Source organism: Bidens hawaiensis, unplaced genomic scaffold, assembly GCF_021521415.1.
Source record: "Bidens hawaiensis isolate Kalapana, Puna unplaced genomic scaffold, B.hawaiensis_p1.1 tig00021676_1, whole genome shotgun sequence".
NCBI classification, from domain to species: domain Eukaryota; kingdom Viridiplantae; phylum Streptophyta; class Magnoliopsida; order Asterales; family Asteraceae; genus Bidens; species Bidens hawaiensis.
This window is the reverse complement of record NW_027493366.1, coordinates 176,830-196,266: the sequence shown is the minus strand read 5'-3', so window position 1 is coordinate 196,266 and position 19,437 is coordinate 176,830.

The window sequence follows — 19,437 nt, the reverse complement described above, 5'->3', positions numbered from 1 at the left end:
ATGAAAGCAAGGAAGAGAATTCCCAAATTGCATTAAAACAATAAAATAGTCATTGAAGTAAATGTTACAATCTCATGTTTTTAAACATCAACAGAATCAGTAACCACTAGTCAAATTCTAAATAATTGCATTTCACACAAAGCTTTAAGTTCGTCAAAGTACTAGACCAAGCACAAAGTAAACCATGCAGAAAATTTAATCAACATAACATACAGCTTACAGACTCGAATTCACACACAGTTATAACAGGGTTCAATTTTAGAATTTTTTTCACAAAAAACACCTAGACTAATTGAGTCAGACTCATAAAGTCCCAAGTAAAAAAAAGAAGAAAAAAAACTGTTCTGTGAACTGGGTTGAACAGCATAATGGAAGTAAAACTACAAAAACCTCCAACACTTGATTAAGCAACAATAAATAAAAAGTCCATGGTCTTAACTCTTAGTAAAAAATACTCATTAAATCATGCAACTTAACTTGGACTTACAAACATAACACATCAAAATCAAGCAGAGACAGCAAACAAAGCACAAAGTTCACAGAATATCGACTAAACTATCTTAGGTCAGACAGCGAACATAACATCGTATACGGCACAATTTTGTTGGGTTATGAAGGCCTTTGGGCCGGTTTTATTAGAAGGCCCGGTTTTGGCTCCTAATTATGTTTAACCCTAATCTTGTTTATTATATATATCCCATCATGTAATTGTAATCTTGGTTCTGAGCTAATAAGAAAACCTAGTTGCAGCCCGTGGACGTAGGTCCCCTCGCGGGGACCGAACCACGTTAAATTCTTGTGTCGTTTATATTTTCGTTTATGTGTGTTTATCGTTGTGCATGTGTGTGCTGTTTCGCTTCCGCGCGCCGCTTTGTTCCTAACAAGTGGTATCAGAGCTTTGGCTCGTTGTTTACACACGGTTTTGCACGGGTATCGATCGGAAAAAAAAAAAAAGGTAGAAGAGGCTGGTTTGAGAAGGGCTGCTACAGTGCCGCCGCTACAGTGCCGCGGTGAACAGTATCCGGCATGAACAGTGTTTCCGGCCGTGAACAGTGATTCCGGCGGTGAACAGTATTGTCAGAGATCTTCGTTTTTCTGGTTAACAGGGCTGTTCGGGGCTGTTTTTCAGGGCTGTTTGGGACGGTTTTCCGGGTGATTTTGCAATTAGAATTCCTGTTTTGGACTTCTTGGAGTTGCAGGTTTCACTCGGGCGTTGCAGGTGAAGCACCGGGTCGGGTGTTTCGGGTTTTAGGGTTTTTCTTTGGAGGTTGCTCGGCTTCAGGGAACCGGGTTTTGTGAAGACCATTTAGGTTCGGGTTCAGATTTGTTTGCAAGAGATTAGTCTGAGGTAACTTTATATAGTTTATTTACAGTTAGTTGATTTATCGGTTATTGCAAGAGCAAATCGGTTTATTTGGCAGTGTTCTGTTGAACAATCGTCAAGTTTAGGCCCGTGCCCTTGTTGTGTCTGTTCACTGTTTTCGATTTGTTCTCGTTTGTTATTGTTATAACTGAAGACGAGGTGGTTATGATCGGAATGTTTGACGGTTTGGATTTTGGTTGATTGGTTTGTCATGTGAACTTGGATATAGTACTGGTGATGGATAAACTTGGAGAAAATGGAACCAGCGGGTGTGCTGGTGACGGCATAAGTGAAAAAAAAAAATGAGGTTAGTGGCAAGTCATGTTAACTATTGCTCGTTTGGATGATCTTTCGGTTAGGGTTTGAGTTAACTGATCGTGTGTACGGTCATAGAACCCTTGGTACCGCTTGATTTCATGAAAGTTCTACTGTTGTTATAGCTGTTTGCGTGTTAGCTGGTTCGAAACTGTGATTATTACTTCTTGTTCGTTTGGAATTGTGAAGTTATATCTTGTTTGGTGGTGATCAGTGGTACACCATTTGAGAGGTTCATAATCTCGTGTTGGGTAAAGTTATTTGCCGGGATAGTACGAGTGGGGTTCATCTCATGGAGTGTTGGTGTGGCATGGGTTGGGATAACAGGAACAGTGGGAGCTGGGCATAGTCGACTTGGTAGGTTGCGTAGAGGTGAGACATTTTAAGAGTCGATGTCGAAAGGTTTGGAATTCTGCTTTTGAGAATGTATCTGGGGTTGATGCATTGAGACTCAGTGAAGGCGGTGAAGACTCTTGGGTTCAAGATTCTAGTTTGCTTTATTTCTTGTTACTCACTTCAATGAAGCATTTGTTGATCTTTTAGTTAAAGACTTTGGAAGATACGGTCTCTGTATCGTCGGAAGAAGTGAACCAACTTCCGAGTTATAAGGTCTTGGCTCGCTGAATCGGGTAGAGCTAAGGGGTTTCAGTTTGCAGACATGAAGCCTGGAGCCACAGTGATGTTAGCTTGAGCGTATTCGGAGGTCTGAACATGTTCGGGGTTTTGGTAACAGTGGGAGCACGCGGTGTGTTCTAGGTTTGTTTCCAAAGGGACGTTGAGTTCGGAAGACTGGGAAATCCGAATGTGAAAATCTCTCCTGGTATAGTCTGCTGATTTTTGGAGAGTGATTATCCTCTGGAAGTCTTTGGAGCCGGTAGTGTGAGTAAGTGAGGGCCGGTTAAGATTGAGGATGAGCCATTGGCGGGTTTTGTCATGGCTGGGTCTGTGATGACCGGATTGGAGCTCTCGGGAGCTTCAATGGGCCTTTCAGGTAACTGATGGGAAGGGGCGCTGCAACTGGTGTGGATTGGTAGAAATCTTAGTTTGTTCCTAGAGAACTGGAGGCTTGGAGAACTTCTTTTGTTGAAGTTTTAGCTTGTTCTTGGAACTGGAGGCTTGGTTGATTTCTATTACTGAAGATTACTAGAGTTACTGGATGAATGAGATTGTTATATTTACTTGGATGGCAGGCTGGAATTTTTCGCAAGGCCTTCAAGTGGGAGATTGTTGGGTTATGAAGGCCTTTGGGCCGGTTTTATTAGAAGGCCCGGTTTTGGCTCCTAATTATGTTTAACCCTAATCTTGTTTATTATATATATCCCATCATGTAATTGTAATCTTGGTTCTGAGCTAATAAGAAAACCTAGTTGCAGCCCGTGGACGTAGGTCCCCTCGCGGGGACCGAACCACGTTAAATTCTTGTGTCGTTTATATTTTCGTTTATGTGTGTTTATCGTTGTGCATGTGTGTGCTGTTTCGCTTCCGCGCGCCGCTTTGTTCCTAACAAATTTTTCATATCGAATAAAGCACAAAATTATCTACAAACTTCCAGAATTGTATAAAATTGTGTTCAGAAGAGCATAAACAACCTGAATCAGACAGTGAAGGCAACCAAGTTTCTTATGACAAATACACCAAACCAGCCCAATACTTAAAACACAAATATTTGCAATTCAGCAGAAATGATTAAATTATGCTACAATTCTAAACATATTTATTGCCAATTGGGACCTTCCAGGGAAAATAAGCAAGTCACAAGCATTTAACGCAAAAATATTCGGATATCGGTCAAGGACCGATATTTGAGATATCGGTTTATCGCGGTGGAATATCGGTAAATTTTATTATCATGTAAAATTCATATATATATATATATATAGCAATTTAATACTAATAATTAAGTATACTCTCCTACCATTAACAAATTAACCTTTTGAAACTTGCAATGCAATAACAATTGTAGCAAGTAGGAACTGATTAACACTTAAAACACTAACATTGAACACTAAAAGTTGATAATTAAGACTTAAAACACTGATATCAGGAATATCGGCGATATATCAGTCAAATACAGGTCAATATCGCCAAAATTATCATTACTGATATTTTATCAAGGGACGGTTAACCGATATATCACCAATTGATATATCGATTGCATAAAGCAACAATACACAAGTTGAAGACACAAGACCTAAAATGTTGTCCAAATTTATGCATAATTACTCGAAGCAGACAGAGAAATGTAGACGTAAACAACATTTCTCACTATACAGCACGCACTTAATTTGACTAACACGACCAAAACCGCAATAAATTATAGTCGGAAACGTGCAGATCAAAGACGTAAACAAACAACTGATGGATATATACAAATTGCAACTCAGCAGAAGAAATGATTAAAATAAGTTGTAGACGGTGAAATTGTAGACGTAAACAACTTAATACGATGAATAATGCACTAGTCGGAAATGAAAGACGTAAACGAAGAATTGATGGATATAATACGATTTGCCCTAATTTAATTTAACTTAGCCCTAGCCTAGCAAACAATACAATTGTTCGAGATGCAGTAGAATAATATTACAGTTACAGTTACAGCTCCGGCGAAGATTGCAACTGACCGGAGAAGAAACCTACCACTACTGACTCAGCGACTCCGTGCTTTTCCCTCTCTTTTCTTCACCTTTTCCTATTTTCCCACTCTGCCTGCCTGCGAACACAAATTGGTTTTAGTGGAAGATAGTCAACCTATATAGTCGATATATAGTGTAGTGAGCGGTAAAGGGTTTTACCTAGCGCAATGCGTTGGGGCAGATATGTAAACCATGACGGTGGTTAAACCCAAGTGTTGTTTGTCTCAAACGTTGAGGCGGTAAGTCAACACAAGTCTGACCGGTTTTGATTACTTGCGTTATTGTACCGGAACTAAAACAAAAAATAAGATAAAAAAAAGTTATAAAAACCGAGGCGGACCAATGGGGTAGCATCGGTCAGTAAATATCGAGCGTTGGTAAAACCAACCGTTGTTGATCACGTGCATTGAATCTACACAAATTCAGTTAGTTTCCGTCATGTTTGTTACGGTACCGGAACTAAAAAAATGCGTTGAGTTTGCACGAATTCGGTCGGTTTCCGCGTGTTTGTTGCAATACCGGAATTATAACAAAAGTTAAAGTGGTATTCAGCCATTTTTTATACCGTTCATTACTAGTCATAACTAAAACAAAATAAAAAAGCATAACCCTTGCTCCAATAATGCGTCGTTAAGTGGCCCAACACTAAAATTTTCAATTATTATAATCATAATAATAATAACAGTGACCCAGTAGACTGAAGCTGACAAAAAAAAACATATATTAACCACTATTTCTAATTACCAAGAGTCGAACCTGGGTTGACAAGAAGAGATAACGTAGAGGCAAAGCTATAACAACCACCAAGTCATCACTTCATTTATGCTTGGTCAAGAAAATTATATTTTATATACTAAAATAGAACTTTATCAAATACAAGTTTGTGACACCAACTTTCTGCTTTACTCTATATAGATAATAACTTGTGAGTGGGGTGGGACAGGCGCGGTAAATAGTAATTAATAACTTGTGAGTGGGTGGTACGAGTGCCCGTGATTCAAATAAGGGATTTCAGGTTGGGTAAGAAGTTTTATCACATAGGATGTGAACGGGTAAGCTAATAGCCGTTATTGATTTAATTAGTTGTTCAAAAAATATTTAAAATCTTGTAAATGAAGAATTATAATTATTTAACTCTTTTTTATATTTTGTATATTACATTTGAGTTGACATGTATAACATCATTAGTGATATGAATATTATCTCTAAGTGTATTTACTTTTAACATTTTTTTAGTTGACTTATTTGAAACTTTACTTCTGCTTTATGAGTCGGGGTCTCTCTAAAAGCAATCTCTCTATTCTCACGGATAGAGGAAAGACTTGTCTACATTCCACTCTCCACTGACCCTACTGATAGCGTGCTATGCGATGGAATATATAGGACTTGATTGATTTGAAACTTTACTTTTGAATTTTTACATGTTTTAATTTTATTTTGGAGAAGGTTAAATAAATAACTTATATCTATTCTTTTTCTTCGATGCTAGTTTTGATATAACCAAGTAAACATATTCGATTGTAGGAAGCGTGATTGTAATAATCCATGAATTTTGAGAAACTTCAACTAGCTTTGACATTCAATACAGGCGCGACCATGCTTCCAGATAAAAACGATTAAGCGAAACTTGAATCCCCTGGTTTTCAAATGTATCTATCTATCTATATAAATGTATACCAAAAAATCATATGTGTCACTCTTTGGTCCCCCCCCCCCTTCCCCATCCATCAGGTTGCATGATTTGTGATTTGAGGTTTCTCATGCGTTTGACTCGAAGGGTATGGGCCTTACCAAACCCGGATAGTCCTTAAATAGGTTATAACATTTCATTATTTGTGGAACTCTGTCATTATCAAACAATAATTTTCGTGGGTCATGGGTCTCATCAAACCCGGATAGCCTTTAAACGGATATAACATCTAATTTATATGTAAAATAACCCCTTAATCATCAAACAATATTTTTTACGGGCCATGGTCTTACCAAACTCGGATAGCCCTTAAACGGGTTACAGCATCTCATATATTTGTGAAACACTTTCATCATCAAACTTTAATTTAATTTTAATTTCTCTCCTTTACATATTCTCCGTTGTCGGTATATCATTTCCATCACCGGTTAACTTCTGATTACCACCCACCATCGTCAACCTCCCCACTCGTGCATCAACCATCATCGTCACCTACATCTAGGGGTGAGCAAATTAACCGTCACAACCGCAAACCGAACCATAATCGACATAACCAAACCGATTTTAACCGATAAACGATGGGTCGCTTTAATGAATTTTTGAAAACCACCAAATGTGGGTCGGTTTTGGTTAATGTTAATTCCAAACCCGCCATAACCGAACCGCCCCATTTATGTAACTTTTATGTCACACCCCGACCAAAGGCGGCGGAACATGCCGGGGGTGCAACGATTGCCCATAAGCGCATGACATTGTTTAAAGCGACAATATTTAACAAACTCATTTCATTTCACAACATCGAAAATGTCACATAACCAAATATTCATAAGTCAAATACAACAAAATATAGCAAATCAAATATTGTTCATTTTTGCTAATATCCTAACGGTATTTGTGACGTTTTCTTCACCGAACTCCATAATCAACCTAAATGCAAACCTGTAACATTTCATAAAATAAAGTTTGTCAACACAAAGGTTAGTGAGCAAATTCATAAGTTTGAACAATAGATATATAGTATGAAAAGCCACAAAACTAGTATACAAAACCATAAATAATAGCTATAAACTTGGATAAAATAGTTATTGCTAACAAGTTAGCGACACCCAATTATAAGGGGTTGCCAAATAGTTTAGGATTTTATAGTTATCGTTAATTGCATTACGTTAACGACACCTTGCCATGAGGGGTTGCCAAATGGTCTAGGATTTATAGTTCCACCATCCAAAAGAGATAAACACGTAGTCAATTAAGCATAGAACACCAAATCGAGCAATTATTCAAGTAAAGTATACAACAACGTTTGTGGTTTAAGACCCAAGTATAAAACATTTAGTTTAGATAAGATGAAATGTCACCCCCAAAACAAAAGATAGAAAATGGGGTATGAAGTTACTCACATTCAAGTAATAAACTGGAAAGTTTGATTATTTGGAGATTTGCCGGAACGACGAGTTAACGTATGAAGCCTAAAATAAAAGAAGTCTTGGATTTAGAAAGGTTGTCTTGAAGATATTTAAATAAAATAATTGTTGCAAAAAGTAAACAACTTAGAGTTCGAGGTTTAAAATGTAACTATTTAAGAATTTATAATAATAACTCCTTAAAATGTAAGTTTGCTTGAAAAAACCGGGTTAAAGTATCTAACCTTAATATTTACTTAACCAATGTTAAGTAATAAGGTGGGAAAAATGCTAAAATGCAAGTTCCATTGGGACAAAGATACTAAACGGGTTTTTAACGAGTGTTCGGGTTGTCGGTTCGGGCTTTGACAAATGGTCAAACCCAAAGTCAACTTTCCAAAATATTAATTATTATGAGATAACTCATTAAAACATAATAACACTTAACCAAGTATGTAGATCTATTGTTTTAGAACTAACAACGTTCGTTAAGCGAGTGTTCGGTTTTGTCGGTCCAAACTATGTTATGAGATCAAGTTGGATCCAACATTTCCAAGTAATTAAGAAAATAATTAAAATCAGTTTGTAAACTATTGTTAAAGAAATATACAAGTTTTGATAGCTAAAAACACATTTGTGTGTCTTAAGCGAGTAAAAATCAGATTGGTTCAGTTTCCATCTCATAATATGTTCCTTGATGGTCTCCGCATGCCCAAATATCATAGATCTTGTATAATAATTCCTAAATGAGAAATATTTAAGTTTTACAACTAAAAAGTTAACAAGTCTTTTAAGCAAAAGTTTCGGTTTGGTTCGGTTTCCATCTCCCAACAAGTTCATAGATGGATTCCACATGCTTAATATCAAAGAACTTGTAAAAATGATTTTAGAAACTCAAATCTAACATTAAACATGTTTAAACAACTATTTTTAACCAAACTAGTAAGCAAAAGTTCGGTTTTCGGTTTGGAGCTATTTGCGGTTGAACCGAAGCATAGACTCTTAAACCCATAACCATGGAACTTGTAAATAAGGTAAATAAACTAAGGTGCTGTTTGGTTTTTTAGAGGTAAAATGTCTGCAGTCTGCCGACCACATATGCAGGCATCTGCAACAGAAGAGGTGGACCAAACCTCTACAGTTTGCAAGAAGAAGACTGTTTGTTTTTTAACGTCTGCAGGCTGTTAACAATTGCACTAATAACAATTGAACTATTATGCAAACTAATCAATCTCTACAAACATTCAAATCAGATTCAACAAACAACTTAATTTGAGAATTAATTTCAACTCAAAATCCATCGAGGAAAATTAACACAAATATTTTTTTCATCAAACATAAACTGCTTTCATTACTCTTGCATATGAAATACATAGGAAATAAAATAGATCATGGGTACACCACTACCTACAATCTAGGGTAATGGAAAGAACTGCAAATTGAAATAAATAAAAATAAAATAATAACTTGTTGTATGTTAGAACGTGGGCTATGGTCATGGTGGATCATAGTTGAGTGATTTGGCTAATTGTTTTCAGATGATCCATTTAACTAGCAAGTCATGGCATACCCGTGATTCGATTCGATTGTGTCAAACCGGGTCTTCGGATTCCGATGCAGGTAAGCATGCGACCTTATTAACCAACATTAAGAACCTAACTTGATGCACATCACGGCGGCTACTGTGGTGGGTGGACGAGACGACGGCTGTGATGAGTGGAGGAGCGGCGGCGACTGTGGTGGGTGAAGGAGAGGCGGGGCGGCTGTGGTGGGTGGAGGAGCGACGGCGGTAGTGGTGGGTGGAGGAGGTGGAAGGTAGGTGGAGGTGGTTGGGAAGTGGAGGTGATAGAGGAAAGGAGAGGATGAGATTAGGGTTTGAGATGATGGGAGTGAGCTGATGAAAAAATTATGTGAGAAGAGGCTAGAAGTGGTTGAACCATGTCTGCACCAGGAAGTGAGCGCGCAGACGTTTTTTAATGAAACGTCTTCGGAAAAACAAACAATCTGCAGAGGGTAAGGTCTGCGCGGCGCAGATAGAAGATGGCAGGAAGCTCTTTTGGGAAAAAACAAACACCACCTAAAATGAGCAGATGTTAGACATGGTTAGTATGTGCAAACAAGTTATGTGTGTGTATATATATCAAGAACACGAAGTCCTCCATGAAGCTTTGCCTTACATGGTCCGAAACTTAACCAACTGGAGTCGGAGAAGTAACTACCAAAGGTAACAAGGGGTGTGTATTATATTTATATGTTGTGCCACCATAAACAAGTGTTAGAAATGTTAGATAAACAAGTTAGAATTAAAGATTAAACTCAGTTTGACTTTTGGAAGTCAAACCTTCAAGAACACAATGGAAATAACCTTAAGATCTTTGAATTTGAGAGAGAAATTGAAGATGTAGCAGGTGTAAATGAGTGGAAATGGTGGTGTATATATAGGGGAAGGAGTTGGGTCAAAGATGGGTGTTTATATCAAGAGTTTGCATGAGAAAAGGGTCAAAAACGAACACAAAACAACAAAAACATGCAGCTACTGCAGGTCTGCCGTCGCGCCCCGCGACCATAATAGGGGTCCCCCATCGCGCGGCGCGATGGGGTGGAGGTCCTGATTTTTCAATACTTTCAAAAATGGCAGTTTTGGCCCCCGAAGTTCGTTTTAAGTGACTTTTAAGCGTTTTAAAGACCGAATTGAATGTTTTCAAGACCCAATATTGTAACATAAAATCCATCATTTTTATTATATCATAAGCTTCGGTTTACAAAACGGGTCGGTTTACATCAATAAAGTTTACAAAATGGATACGAATCGAGACCCGAAATTTGACGAATGTCACATTTTACCCTTATTTATGTTAGTCCGTTACAGAAAGAAGTTATCCATACCTACTAGGATTTAGGCCCATAATAATAATATTGGTGATATTGGTTACCATATTCATTATTATGTTCCATAATTGTCGATCTAAACTTCCACTTCAATTATTTAATATGTCAATTAAATATGTATATTTCATAAATTGCAGTAAAAAAAAGAAAATATATTTGAATTCCATAATACAATTAGCGGCTATTCAGTGTTCACAATCATACGGAAGGATTGTTTATTTTAATCACGGTTAACCGACCCATAACCGACTCGTTATAACCGTTAAAACCGATTAACTGAAACCACCATGGCGGATCAGTTATGGTTATGGTTATCTATTAAACGCTATATCGGTTATGGTTATGGGTTGGGCCAAAAACCGCCCCAAACCGACCCATGCATACCCCTACCTACATCAACTACCACTTTTTCATAAGACAAATATTTGTATTTATGTTTGTTTGTTCAAAAAATCAACATGTTCGTGTACATTTATATTCATTAAAAAACTAAAAACCTACACATCTCAATTGAAAAAGGCATTCACGTTAAAAATATAATGAACTTAATAAACTAGTATATACATATTAATTTAAAACAAAATTACATAAAAAATAAAACAAAATATAAAATAGCAAAACGATTAAAAATAAAAACCTAAATAAAATCCCGTAATACATGGACTTAAACAGTTTGTTAATAGATGTTACACCCTAAAAAACAAGGTTAGTCATTAAATATGCAATAATGAATCATACTTCACTTAACAAATGACCGAGGATGTTTGTTGGGTTGTGACTTGTATGATATCCTCGTAATGGATGGTATATACTCCCCTTCAACATGTGATTCTCAAGAAGATAGGGGTTTTGTACGACTAGAAAAATTAGACCACTAAAATATAGACTTTAGAAAAATTAAATGTAAAATAAAATAATTTTGTATCATATTATGTTATCTATACTATATATAATACACCAAACAATGGTAAATTAAGACATCCATTTTTAAGTAATTTACAACATTTAAAGCATGAGGTACATGTGTTATTAAGGTTAAACATGTCTTTTAAACATAATCCATTCAACTTACAAGTTTGGTCCCTCACCTTTTACCATATTATGTTTTTAATTTAACTTGTAAACTAACTTCCCACCCATGATTTTTAAACGACTATAGCCTTTTCATACGTTAATATTTTTATAACAAATTGCACCATAAAAACGAACATTTTATTCTCTTTAATTTGCATATGATATTGTTGTAATTTTTTTCATTTTAAATAAATTAACATGTTACGTAGGGGTGTTCTGTCACACCCCAACCTGCGACGGAAATGCCAGGGCGAACTGATTGCTCACAGCTTTTCAAAGGTTACTATCATGCATTATTAAAATGACAATATCTATTTAATTCGATTTAATAATTCAAATCAAGTACAAAATATAACTTATTAAACAAACAACAATTACGAATTTAAATTCTTGATTGTATATTTCCTAACTTAAATTCTTCACTAAGTCTTCACCAACCTGTATTAAATGTCTACGATAACCTGCATATGCGTATAAAATAAAATTTTGTCAACAACACATGTTGAGTGAACAACACACCAGTTTAGTTGTACATATAGTATATATAACAAAATACGTAGCTGCAACAAGTCATATGAGAATAACAAAATAACCAAATGAACAAGTATAACTGAGATGTCGAGAAGCGCAAAGGCTAACGACTGACGTATGATCATACTAGACTGAGATTATGTTGGACCTTTCCGAATGTGGAAGCATACAAAGCAAATAAGTACATAAACAAGTAAGGTATAAGTTGTTAACACATAAGACAAAGTTGCAGTTTTGAGTATAAGTATATATAAGAAATATTATTTACGCATATGTCACCAAAACGTGGAAAACAAGTAAAATAGGATAATGTGGTACTCACCTCGAAGATGAACAAATGTGGTTAAGATAATAAGAATGCGGAAAACGTCACACGTGAACGTTAAAGCGTAAAAGAATCGAGAGTAAAAGATACGCTTGAGTAAAGTACAAGATTTATTACGACACCTAGATAAACAATATTAAGTTAATATTATAAATATAATATCATATATAAGATTTATTATAGAAAAAATTATATCCCTTTAACATATTCTTATAATCTATTATAAAATTATTAGTTTGGTTTATATAGGTAAAACACATCTTAAAAATATTACTTTTAGATTTATAATTATATTTATATATATAGTTTACTTGATTAAAACATTAGTCTTCAAATTATAATATACTTTAGTTATATTTACATATACGTGTATAAGCCCTTTTGTATATACGAGAACGAAAACGAGAGTTAAACGGGTATTACAAGGCCGGTGTTTATTAAAATAACCTTATTTAATTATTATTATCAATATTATTATATAATTTACTTAAAAAGAATAATATTAATAATTTTCCAAAAAGAAACGGGTGCATAGGGTCGAACTTGCGACCCTTGCCCCTAGACCAATGTACTTTACCAACCGTACTACCAGCTACAAGTGATTAGGAAGCAGTTTTCATAAATTAAATACAAATGTTGCAGAACCAAAACAAGAACAAACCCTAACAATATCAATTCAATCCATCCCGACATAATCAATCGAATTGATATTGGGGTTATTGATGAGCATCATAGCGCGGTCCTATTGATGTAATTAATTACCTCGTATGATTATGAATTGACGGCTAACGAGTAACCAAGTCCGACGGCCAAGAACGAGATCAGAACGAGGTCTTGCAGGTTTAGTAAACGTAATTAATCATGTGGGTTTTACTGGCGCTGGTTTAAGGACGGCGTATGCAGGTTTAATTGAGTTTTAAAGGTTGTTAGATGGTATCATCATAAATGGGTGAATTCGGTTAGGTTAAAAGGAAAGAATGATTGATTTGATACAATTAACATGTTTAGAGTGTCGGTTTGGCCAAGATTGGTAAGTATAATACACACAATGATTTGATTTCCATGCTAGATGCGTTAATTTAGGTCCAAGATATCACAAATCATAATCGGGTCTAATAGTATGGAAACGGGTTAGTAAAACAGGTTTGGTTCATGGATATGGGTTATGTTGTTTTGGTTAATGGGTAATTGAATTATAATATCAGATTTTACACGTTGGCCCTTGATGTTTAGAGAGGGAAACAAAACAAGTTGAAAGTTTAGTCTTAGGGTAGACTTTGCCATTTTGTGAAAGTTATAAGTATATAATAAATAATTAATATAATATTAGTTAATCTTATTTTTTCTTCGATAAACGCGACAAAAATATCCCGAACATCGAAGCGGATCGTGTATTGGATATGAATATTAATTTAGAAAATCCAAGTTGTTACATGTTCAGTGTCGGTTTTGATGGTTTTTAAGTTAAACTTGTGAGTCCAACCGTTAATACTGATTTTTTGTCGTCCAAAACCAAACTCAACCATTGAAAGTTGAAATCGAATCGTTACTAACGGCCTGGTTTCAGTTTGGTTTCACAGTTTAAACTTTAATAGTAAATTTAGTTTAAAATAATTAATAATTTAAATGTACCATCAATTTTAACTAAAAACCAACATAATATGATACTTGAGATGATCATAAATAAGAAAATGATAATTTTAGCCACATAAATGGTAAATATTAATGAAAGATCTAGGACGTAATATAATAACAACAAAGATTACAAAAGGAATCATATTCCAATTAGATTAATTTGAAGTTGTATAGCCAAGTTATTTGTAATAAAAATATTATGTTCAATTAAAATTTAACTATATCTTATGTATACTACAAAATATATCTAATAATTAATAATAAAAAATATTAAATTGCATTCAACATTTACAGTCTTTTCTAGTTTCATATGGCCGGTTGCCGATATAAACCGCGAACCAACCGTTCACGACGTTTTGAAAATTTTGAAACCGACCAACAAACCAAAAGTAAAAAAAGATAAAGAAAAAAGAAGTCAAACCAATGACCGATTTAAACGATTTCAAGGTTTTAACCTAACCATAAACACTTATATTTGTACGTGATTAACAGGTTCAAACAACCGTTGCATCGCGCGGGCACCCGTTTAGCCTTTTACTAAGTTATAAACAATAGTTTATTGAATAAGAAAAAAAACTGTCGTAGTTAAATAAACTAACAAATATACAACTATAGTAATTAGTAAAAAATTAACTAAAAAAGGGTTGACTTTAAGTTTGGATGCCCATAATGTCAATACCATGACGGAGGGTTAAAAAATATAAAAGTTTTGTTGACCTAGTCACTATTGTAAATGAACTTACACAAGTACATAACAATATTTTATATGTTCAAATAAAATACAAATGGTTTAAACACTCCAGAAAAATGCACAATGCATCTTCTTCCTCTATCCCTACTTCAACTATATCATCGCTGGAACCGTTGGTAAAGTAGCCGAAAAATATAACGGCGAAAGCTTTAAAAAAATTATAAGCCCTCCATAATCATGGGCTCTATGCGACTGCACACTCTGCATACGGTCTAAGCAGGCACTCCAATTCACCATGTGTAACATAACATTTTTGTATAATCTAAAACAAAAGTTTTGTATTCTAGTGGTTATTTAAATCCATTAAGAAGTGAACAGTAAACTCAAGTTATAAGATGAAACAGAGAAGTCGTCATAAATTATATATATATTAAATCACAACCGGCAGTTGTCTCACAAGGACATACTGTTCATAAGAGTAACGAATTACTATTTTACACGTAGCCAAAGCCATTCACTTGTCACGTGCTTGCGGTTATGACATACACATATAACCTCCTCCCTGTGTACTTCTCTGTGTGTCCTAATTTTGATCACCATTCAACCCGCAGCTCCTGATACCAACCTTCATCACTATGCTGCCTTCTTCTATCTTCTCTTCTATTCTCTTTCACTACTATTGTGATTCTGCCGTCCTCCGACATCCACCACAGTAGCACCGCCTCCGATTAGCATTTTGGAGCAATCGAGTTGACACACTGCTTGAAAACCACAAGGACCAATCATTGATAAGAAGCTTTGATACCAATTTGATATATTTCTTATTCCGTTATGGAGTTTTAGGGTTTTTAATTTGGGGAAATTTTGTTGTAGAAACGATTGGGGCCAATTTATTGCCGTTGTGTATTTGAGATTGAAGTTTTGTTATTGCAATTGATTGATATAATAATAGGATTAATAAATATTATGTGGTAACTGCAGGAAATTAAAATTACTTAGAGTTGGCCATTTTTTTTGAAGAATGCCTTCTTGGTTACACCACTCATAGCAGATGAATTTTAATGATACTTGATCATATGTTGATGATTTTTGTTGGTAAACTCATACAAATCGTGTGTGCGGTTTCTTGGGTATTTGCTCTGTCGATGATACAGACCGACTCAAACGCCAATCATACAATCTGCATTTTAGTGTTATTTGCAGTAAGTATTTATGAATTTGGTTTTTTGTATACCTTTCATGATGACATATGAGTTGATGATCTATTTGTTTCTTCTGTAGATGCCACATACCATGGTACACGTTTAGTCCTCTAAACAAACCGAATGAACACAAACAAAGGCGTGGTCATGTTTATTCATTTAACTTTAAACGAACACAAACACTTAATCAAACGAATATATGTGTTCATGTTCATGTTCGTTCGTTTGACTTTAAACGAACACAAACACTTGATCAAATAAATATATGTGTTCATGTTCGTTTATTTAAAATCTAAACGAACAATTCATAAACATATATGAACATAAATGAATTGAACAAAGATAAACGAGCTCACGTAAACGAGTGTATTACTTTCTTAAATAAAAAAAGGATGGTATGGGTGCTTATGAAGCTTTATGTTGCCGTGTAACTCTGATGGCAGTGAGTGTATTACTTTTCATGAAAAAAATAGATTGTTCATGCTTTTAGAGGTTAGGCAAAAGAATGCCAAATAGGCCTGTAAACGAATCGAAAGAACAACAACGGGCCATTTTCGTGTTTGATCATTTAAATAAATGAACAATAAGTTTTGTTCATGTTTGTTCTCTTATTAAATACAAAACATAAAAGAATTTCCCGGCGAATGGTTCACGACCTCACGAACTGTTCATGAGTGTTTGGTTCAGTTTGTTTACCGACCTAAATTGCCAAAAGAATGTATGATTCTTCCAAAACAAAGGAAAAGGAAATAAAAGAAGCTTCATGTTAAAATATACAAAAATAATTTATTTCTCGGTAATAATCTATTTCATGAATGATTTGTATGCCATGTGTAGACTTTGAAACTTCGGTTAAGGTTGTTAAATCGGTCGTGACTCACGAATCTAAACTGACATGAACATGAACCTAAAAATACCCGAATACGACATGAATCCAAAAATCATGTCATACACAAACCGCCAAACAACATAATTTTTGCGGGTTTACACGAATATGACCCGTTAACCTGATTTTTGTTATTATTATTAATACTATCATTTCTGCATTTTAGACCGGGTTCGAGTCACGGGTGAAAATAAGAGGTTCTTTAATATAGGATGCTGATGCATTGTTTTTTTTTCTCTTTTAATTATGCCAGCTAATATGTACTTATGGTATGAAAATCGTTGTTGTAGGTATGTATTCCATTTGCAATCCGGGTCCATTGGTGATGTTTATTGATAGTACTCTGGAGTTTATGTTTGTTAACTTATTATGTTTCTATTTGAAATCTTTGAGCATCCGAACATGTAATGCATTTAACGCACTCCGCTGCAACGCGCGGGTAATAACACTAGTTTCATTCTATATGAATTGTGTTTATAGACTGATGAAATTCATTTTAAGCATTGGCTTATTTACTGTAATATCAATCTAATTTAATAAATTCATACAAAAACCCATATAGATCATGAGACTCTCATGATCTATTTATGCACTAATGAATAAAATCACCTGTCTCATGATCAATTTATGCACTAATGAATATAAAATCACCTAGAAAGCGACCTTTAAGAAAATAACAAATTAGATTCTCAATTGTAATAAATTAACTAGTTGTTTGACCACCCACGATGCGGCATGTATGGTGTAACAGTTTGGAGACCGGAGTGTGTCGCGTTGATGACATTTTTTTAGGTCAAAGTAATTGGAGACCGAAGAGTGTCGCTTTGATGACATTTTAAGTTAACGTAATTTGACTTAACCAAGTCATATTGAACAACACTTCCAAGTTATTTTAACATTTTTATAGGTCAAATTAGTAATCCAAGTCAACCCAAGTCTATTGAACAACACTTATATTATTACAATCCAAAAGTATAAGATTGGAGCTTGCTCATTGAGATTGCATTACATGGGAAGTAACCTGTATTTTACAACATGATTTAGTGTCTTTAGGTCATTGTTTCGCTTAAATTGACTATATCAAAACAGCTTGCACGCCATGACCTCTTTGTAGAAAACTACACTCATTGTTGTGTGATGACCGTCGTTTGAGTCAATCAAAAACCTAATTATTTTAAATAGTTAGAGCAAGTAGGGTATCGTTTCACAAGGAGTATGTGGTCAATGTATTCGTGTAACAGATTTTTAATTATGAAGTGACTGGTTTTTAGTGCTGATCACACAAGCAATTAAAGTGAGTTTAGAGAACTAAGCAATGAACAAGTAAACGAATTTCAAACAGTTAACAAAGCAAATCACACCCGGGAATTCAAGTAAGCAACCAACAGTATCTCTTGCAACCTAACCGATTAATTATTAACGATTAACTGAAAACTGATCAATCAGACAAACCCTTAGACATCAACAATTACTTTACACACGGCACTGGTTATCAAACAGTCCTTGCCAGTGTGACTCAGTTAAGGGTAATTGTATGTTTTATCATATTCAATCTAACAAACAGTTATATGACTAATTATCTAGCCACTGGTAACAGATCGTTCAGACCAACGTAAACCTAAACCGACCGAACACTCAGAAATACCAAACATCAATAATCATATATTAATCATCAGTAACAAAACACACGTATTCTTAATCACATGAGAAAAACTGTAAAAGGTTACACACTATACATCCGGGTGCGATTCTAGGAGATTAGCCGAGCCTAGACATCATTGAATCTTCGATATGGATGATAGGTATAATATGTAGGGCCTTGACACGAGCTAGGATAGTGGAAATCGCCTTCTTGGACTGCTGGAGTCGCCTCTTGGTCGTCAAGACGGAGTTATGGTTTCATATGATGAAAAAGACGATATAAACTAAAAATCCCGCATGCACCTCCCGTCGCGGTACGCGACAGGGTCTTTAATGGCCGATCGCGTATCGCGATTGGCCAAGTGGTCAACATCATTTAATCTCCCATCACGGTACGCGATGGGACCCTCAGCAAGGCCATCGCGTACCGCGATGGGTGCTGCTACAGCAATCTTCTACAAAAATCATCGTTTCGCGTGCTGGACATCCCGGGTCTTCATCCGTGCCACAACAGGTCCATATTGAGTACTTTAACGCCTGTGACCTGAAATGCAATAATACACGTATGAACTATCGATAGTTCTAGAATAAACAGTTAAAACTAAACAATAAACTAACTAAAACATATACAAATTAACCGACCATCACATCCCCACACTTATCTTTTGCTTGCCCTCAAGCAAAACTCTAAAACAAACATCAACCTCCATCATAGGTATGTAGATTATCGCCATTAATACTAGTAAGGTTTAAGGTCATGCCCAGTTTCCCAGACTGACACTGTTTTTAGATTTGACATCTCACAAATACGGTTAAATGCTATAATAAAAACAATAGAGCCGCCCAAACAGGTGTATTTTGTTTCCGGTTAAGGCACACATGCTCATACCCCTCGTAATATAACATCTCTCCTCTCGGTTTTATATATGGACCAGCAAAAGATGTGCCAGTATCACTCAGCTCTCAGTATCACTCATAAGTACATATTCATCCATCAAGCTGCTTTGGCACAAATACAAATCAAGAGGTCTTAAAAAGGGTTGCAACGGAGCCAGGTGTAAGGGTATGGAAGGGAAATATTTAAGTAGCTCAAACGATCCGACCCGGCTTATTACAAAACATCTAAATAAACAAAACTACTATATAACTAACTGACTGA